At 33.1% G+C, this 7,500-nt stretch overlaps 1 non-coding gene across 1 annotated transcript; it reads left to right on the top strand.

Moving 5' to 3' along the window:
* Nucleotides 1–1,030: 1,030 nt before the first annotated feature.
* On the top strand, nt 1,031–1,117 carry TRNAS-GGA (transfer RNA serine (anticodon GGA)). The gene has a single exon. It is a non-coding gene; the product is annotated as a tRNA-Ser (tRNA).
* Nucleotides 1,118–7,500: the final 6,383 nt, after the last annotated feature.

Genomic DNA, 7,500 nt, shown 5'->3' with positions numbered 1-7,500 from the left:
TCTTCCCCTCTGCTACCTATTTTTACTAGTGAATATTTTTACTAGTGGAGTAGGGTTGACTTAATCCATAGGTTACACCTTTCGCTTAATACTAGAATCGACAATTCTAGCATCTAAGGTTACATTAATCGGGGATACACGACAGAAGGAATTTTTTGATTTTCAAATTGCACCTCCAAGAAGCGTAGATTTATTTCAATTATTGTTTTCTTTCTATCCCGAATACTGTGTCTTTCTACTAAGACGGAGAGCGGTAAAGAAAATTGAAAAAAAAAAAAAATCAAATCGCACCATCTCTGTAATAGGTGAATGCCTCTTTTTCCCCGGAAGTTGTCGGAATTATTCGTAATAAGATATTGGCTACAATTGAAAAGGTCTTATCGATAAAATTTCCATTTATCCCACCAGATCTAGGCATCGGTAACAACCCCATTCTATAATTTCTTTTAATTACCTCTCGTGAGAAAATGATCCCACAAACAAAGGAATTGCATAGTACGAAATAACATAAAAACGGATTCATTAAAAAATCCCACTCGATATTAAAATTGTTTCTTTTTGATTTCACAGGAATCAATAAAAGAGAAGAAATATTTCAATCCGGTTAAATTTCATCCAAATGTAGTAGGATCAGAATGAAGAGAACTATTCTGATTTCAGCGAAGTTGAAGAAAAAAAGAATTTTATTTATCTGACTGGGGTAATTCTAGAAGTTTTTTGATTGAATTATGATACAAAAAAGAGCAAAAAGAATCGAATAATCATTCTATGATTCATAACTTGTGACTAGATATATGTATGGGATAAACAGTTGTTGGTGAAAAATCGAAAACTGTAAAAGTCGAATTTTTAGAAAAAAGGAATCATAGTTTAAAAAACTAAATAGAATCATGAGCTAAAAGTATCCATTAAACATAGTTAAAAAAAAATTATTTGTATAGTTAGAATTGGTTGGACGTGCCTATCAAAAAAAAAATTGAATATTAATGACTCACTATTAACTCGGTTTCTGGGCCATAATCATTCTGTAGGAGAGATGGCCGAGTGGTTGAAGGCGTAGCATTGGAACTGCTATGTAGGCTTTTGTTTACCGAGGGTTCGAATCCCTCTCTTTCCGTACTAATTCAACAATGTTACTGACCACAATGTATCAAATCAAATAACAATCGATACTATTATTCCAACGGTTAGACCTTTATGGATTCTTTATTTCGAATTTTTGTGGTACGGAAACGAAAAGACTGGAAAGAATGCACAAGAGATGAAAATCCCCCTACCGATCAATGATAGATGAATGATAGAAAAATTTCCGGATCAAAACCTTACTTTCCTTCGGTCTCTTTACTTAGACTTCGGCGAAGGGGAGGACGAAATTGTCCGAACCCTTGTTTTTTAGTTAGGTTTAAGTCTGACGAGAATAATATTCTACAACGAGCAATTCATTTATTTTTAAACTGACCCATTTACTATCTATTATTTGATTGACTAATCCTTTATATTGCAATGGCTGAAGAGTCAAATGTTTTGGCAATTCCTGAGGGGGGGATGAATCAAGATAATTTTGAATCAGTGTTCTCGATTTTTTTTTCATCTTTTGCTGTAATAATATCTCGGGGTTTGCACCGATAACTTGGTATATCCACTATAGAACCATTAACTAAAATATGTCTATGATTAACTAATTGTCGGGCTTGAGGAATAGTCGAAGCCATACCCAATCGAAAAAGGATGTTATCCAAACGCATTTCAAGTAATTGTAGTAAAACTTGACCCGTTGATCCTTTGGCTTTTCCGGCGATACGAACGTATTTAAGTAATTGTCGTTCTGTAAGACCATAATGAAAACGCAATTTTTGTTTTTCTTCTAAACGAATACGATATTGAGATTTTTTACCGGAACGCGATTGGTTTTTAAGATCGTTTCCGGTTTTGGGCCTTTTACTAGTTAGTCCCGGTAAAGCCCCCAGACGGCGTATTTTTTTGAAACGAGGCCCTCTGTAACGCGACATAAAGACTCCTTATTTTATTTTATTTAAATTTCATAAACATTTTATTTTATTTAAATTTCATAAACTTAAATGAAAACTAAATGATAAATATTATAAATGAAGTGAAATCCAGTAAAGTATTGTACTACAAAACAAAGAATAATTAGATAACTTGGATCAATATCCGGATCCTATTGTATATGTAAATGATATAAAAAAGTAAGAGTTCCTTTCTTGATTTGTTCTACAGAAATAGAACCCCTCCTTTAGTCATAAAGGTAAGTAAGTTCCTACGACATCATAGATCGGTGACCTTTGAAAAAGGGTAAGAAGTCGTTTCTTTATTTATTTGATTTATCAATTATGTCAAAAATAAAATCAATAGAGAAAAGCCGGCTATCGGAATCGAACCGATGACCATCGCATTACAAATGCGATGCTCTAACCTCTGAGCTAAGCGGGCTCACATAACAGAAATGTTACATGCATAGTAATTTACTAAATTACTGGGATCTTAGCTATTCCTAATTAATATGAATATAGAATCTAATTTCATTTCAAATAAATATTCAATATTGGAATTGTTCTATTATAGAACATAATAATTAATATAACGATTAATAGAATATAGCGATAGAAAATTTTGATCTATTTATCAAATGGATGTGTATCAATAATTAATGTGTTAATCTTAATTGCATTTAATGCAATTGAGATGATAATGAAGCGTTTCTATGTTTTCATTCTGAAAGGTGGAAGATAAGACGAACAAGGGAATCGACCGTTTAAGTATTAAATTTTTTACTAAAAAAATAATAGAAAGAGGGGCAAATATATATGTTCATATATCTATCTATATTGATATATATTGAATTGCAGATACAGAAATGATAGAATCATTTTGGATCGGAACAAATATGGGTCTCCGATAGAGAAGAGAGAGATGAAAGAAGATAGACAAGAAATCCAATAGGAGGAAACACTTTTCAATAGAGGAATCGGTATTCTAATGACTTGAGTGGTTCCAGTATAATACAAATGAAAGAAAACGGGGAAGGACATCATAATGCGATACTAATCTTAAAAGAGGGGGATATGGCGAAATCGGTAGACGCTACGGACTTAATTAGATTGAGCCTTGGTATGGAAACCTACTAAGTGATAACTTTCAAATTCAGAGAAACCCTGGAATTAAAAATGGGCAATCCTGAGCCAAATCCTTTTTTCCGAAAAAAAAGGGTAGGTGCAGAGACTCAATGGAAGCTGTTCTAACAAATGGAGTTGACGACGTTGCGTTAGTAAAGGAATGAATCCTTCCATCGAAACTCCAGAAACGATGAAAGATAAACGTATTACGTACTGAAATACTATATTGATTAATGACAACTCGAATCTCTATTTTTTATATTTCTATAATTTTTATATATTTATATTTATATATATATATATAAAATTATATATAAAAATGAACGAATTGTTATGAATCGATTCCAAGATCTACAAGTTGAAAAAATAATCGAATATTCATTGATCAAATCATTTACTCCATCATAGTCTGATAGATCTTTTGAAGAATTGATTAATCAGATCGAATAGAATAAAGATAGAGTCCCATTCTACATGTCAATAACGACAAAAATGAAATTTATAGTAAGAGGAAAATCCGTCGACTTTTAAAATCGTGAGGGTTCAAGTCCCTCTATCCCCAAAACCCTAAAAAGGCCCGTTGGCCTCTTTAATTATTTATCCGTTCATTAGCAATTCAGACTTTGTTATGTTTCTCATTCATTCGACTCTTTCACAAGCGTATTTGAGCGGAAATTTGATTTCTTATCACAAGGCTTGTGGTATATATTCTATATGATAGACGTACAAACGAACATCCTTGCGCAAGTAATCTGTGAAATTTGAATGATTAACTGTCTACTGTACTGAAACTTCGAAAGGCTTATCCAAGCCCTGAAATTTCGTATATCTTCAAAAAGAAGACTTTGGAATACCTTTTTTCTTATTTACAATTGACATAGACCAAAGTCATCTATTAAAATAAGGATAATGTGTCGGAAATGGCCGGGATAGCTCAGTTGGTAGAGCAGAGGACTGAAAATCCTCGTGTCACCAGTTCAAATCTGGTTCTTGGCACATCATGAATTTGTATGAGTATCTATTCTACGGATTCATTAATAATATAGATCATGAAAAATACTGATACATGATGATGTCTGGAAATCTACCCTTTAACTAAACTATATATATTTTTTTACTCTATTTATAGATGTCGAAAATAGACAAGTAAAGATAAAGAGGATATTTATAGAAATATGTAAAGGATGTATATAGATATGTAAAAGAAAAGAATTTTCTTTTGTTTCCTCTTCTTTTTTATTTGTTCATACTCTGTCTCCTGGCGTTCAATTCCTATTTTATACATATTTGAAAGTTTCAATTAGTTCCTTATAAGACCCAAAAGTCTAGTCTAGGGGAGTTGAAAGGCGGGAATGGCCAAGATTCATCTCAGATACAGTACAAATAGAATCCGATTCTCTTTTCATATTATATTTCTTCATTTCACCCTATGTGACTTTTTAAAGCACATCTATAAGTCATATGCGTGATACATAGTTCATAATGCAGAACTCATTTAGTTCATCCTATTAGCTTGTGGCTCATCCAAAATAAGTATCTTACAAATTGGATAATCTCACCAAATCTCTAATTGTATTTTTTTTAATCAATAATAATAAGATGAATGAGACTTCAATTACTATGCTATATCTATAAGAGAACGTAAAAATGTATTTGAATATCTTGAGTTGTCGAAGTGAAGATTAGTTTCGTATTATTTAATGAGCATCTTGTATTTCATAAAAATTGGGGGCAATATAATCCTTACGTAAGGGCCATCCTACCCAACTTTCAGGCATTAAGATACGCTTTAGACGTGGATGATTATCATAAGAAATTCCCAACATATCATAAGATTCCCTTTCTGGAAAATCCGCACTTTTCCAAACCCAGAAAACAGACGGAATTTTAGGATTTATCCTTGCGGCAAATACTTTTATGCATACCTCTTCCGGTTGATCTATACCATACTCGATTCTCGTAAGATGATACACACTAGCTAACAGTCCGCCTGGTGCTACATCATAAGCACATTGGGAACGTAGATAATTGTAACCATATACATATAAAATGACTGCAATGGAATGCCATTCCTCGGGCTTTATTTGTAAAGTCTCTATTCCTTGGTAATCGAAACCCAAAGATCTATGAACCAGTCCATGTTTGACTAGCCAAGAAGACAAATTACCCTGCATCTTCTCCCCCCCCCATTTTTTTATTTTTATTTGTATAAGTATTTCCCATTTACAATGAAAAATTGATGAAGATTCACTCGTTCTTTGCTTTGTTATTCTGTACAAAAAAAGTATACGGCCTAATTTACTAATTCGTAGGAAGAGACTGCACTTTTGTATTTGAAAAAAGTTTCAGGAGGGATGATCTCTGAAGTAGATGATGGTTGATAGAGTAATCCTTGATCGTAATTTCCAGTATTAGTACTTGGGCCAACATGAAATTTGTGATTGGTAGTAAAACACCGATTTTCCTCTTGAGACTTAATTCGATCTTCATAGATTTCTCGAGATATTTTCTTACGAAGTTTTGTTATAGCATCTATAACAGCCTCGGGTTTAGGCGGACAACCCGGCAAATACACATCGACAGGAATTAACTTATCGACTCCCCGAACAGTACTATAAGAATCGGTACTGAACATCCCTCCTGTAATTGTACATGCTCCCATAGCAATAACATATTTTGGTTCAGGCATTTGCTCATATAATCTTACTAAAGAAGGAGCCATTTTCATTGTTACCGTACCCGCTGTTAAAATTAAGTCTGCCTGTCTAGGACTAGATCTTGGTACCAGTCCATAACGATCAAAGTCGAATCGTGAACCTATTAATGAAGCGAATTCAATGAAGCAACAACTGGTACCATAGAGAAGCGGCCATAAACTGGAGAGTCTTGACCAATTTGAAAGATCATTTGATGTAGTTGAAATAACTGAAGTTTGGGTTGTTCGATCAAGTAAGGGAAACTCGATGGAATTCATAACTGTCTCAATGTTTTTTTTAATTGTCTGAATATTCAAAAACTAAGACCATTCCAATGCTCCTTTTCGCCATGCATAAACTAAACCGACAATTAGGATAAGCACGAAAATTAAAGCTTCTATAAAGACGGATACCCCTAATACATCAAAACTCATTGCCCACGGATAAAGAAAAACTGTTTCAACATCAAAAACAACAAAAACTAGAGCAAACATATAATAACGGATTCTAAATTGTACCCAAGCATCGCCCATTGGTTCTATTCCCGATTCATAACTCGAAAGTTTCTCTGGCTCTTTGCTAAGAGGGGCTAAAACTCCAGAAATTAGAAATGCCAAAATAGGAATAAGACTTGATATTATTAGAAATACCCAGAAAATATCATATTCGTAAAGCAGAAACATAAACGTACTCCTATCAATGTGGAAAATATACCGGATTAGTCGATCGGTACATGTCTCGTTTGAAGATTCATCCACTATAATCCTATTTATATAATATCTATTATATCCATAATAAATATATATTAAATATTATATATTTATATAGAGAGGATACATATAGTCGGAATTTCCATTTAGGAACTTTTAGTGATTGAAGAAGGAAAGAGAAGACGACTACTTTAGTTTTGTGCTTTACTAGATAAGGTATACCAACAGAAAAGCCTATTTGAGAATGTTTACAATGAAAGTTACCAAAGATCTTCGTTTCTCAAACTCTAGCTTGTCCACAAATAAAATACAGTAAGTCGTTCCTAGATCCATGTGATTTACTAGTGCATTCGATTTGCATTGGGTTATGGTGGAGTTTTTAACCGGTTTCATGTCATGATTTTGACTCCAAAAATTTACTAGAATTGGGTAGGTATCCCAAAGAAAAGAAGTATTACTAATTTCTTGATTTTGTATGGGAAAATAGGAAAATTTTCATATGTAATTCATCTACAAAGATAAGACATTAATGATGAACCAAATCAAGTGGCCAATTACAAACAATACAAACAATAATGAGGAAAGGAAAACGATTCTATTTTTGAATTATTAATAATATAGGGCTATACGGACTCGAACCGTAGACCTTCTCGGTAAAACAGATCAAACTTATTATTATCAAAATGATTTGAACTGTTTCAAAGACCCAACATGCATTTTTTTGCATTGGGCTCTTTCATTAACTGTTATAAATAAGTTAGTCTACCATATTTTTTCTTGACAGAAAGAAAGGGAGATGGTTCCATGTGCTCTGATTCATTATTTTGATTCGAATCTCGGAGCACTACCAAAGTTTTTCAAAGAAGGGGTTATCCTGACGTAGGTATGCTTCTGACCTAGATCAACTTAAGTTAAATGGAATCTCTATCGTCCTGCTTCTGCTTAAAGAATAAAATATGA

Source organism: Cucumis melo, unplaced genomic scaffold (assembly GCF_025177605.1).
Source record: "Cucumis melo cultivar AY unplaced genomic scaffold, USDA_Cmelo_AY_1.0 utg000058l, whole genome shotgun sequence".
NCBI lineage: Eukaryota > Viridiplantae > Streptophyta > Magnoliopsida > Cucurbitales > Cucurbitaceae > Cucumis > Cucumis melo.
Note: the sequence above shows the minus strand (reverse complement) of the source record. Positions and strands in the feature narration are given on the sequence as shown.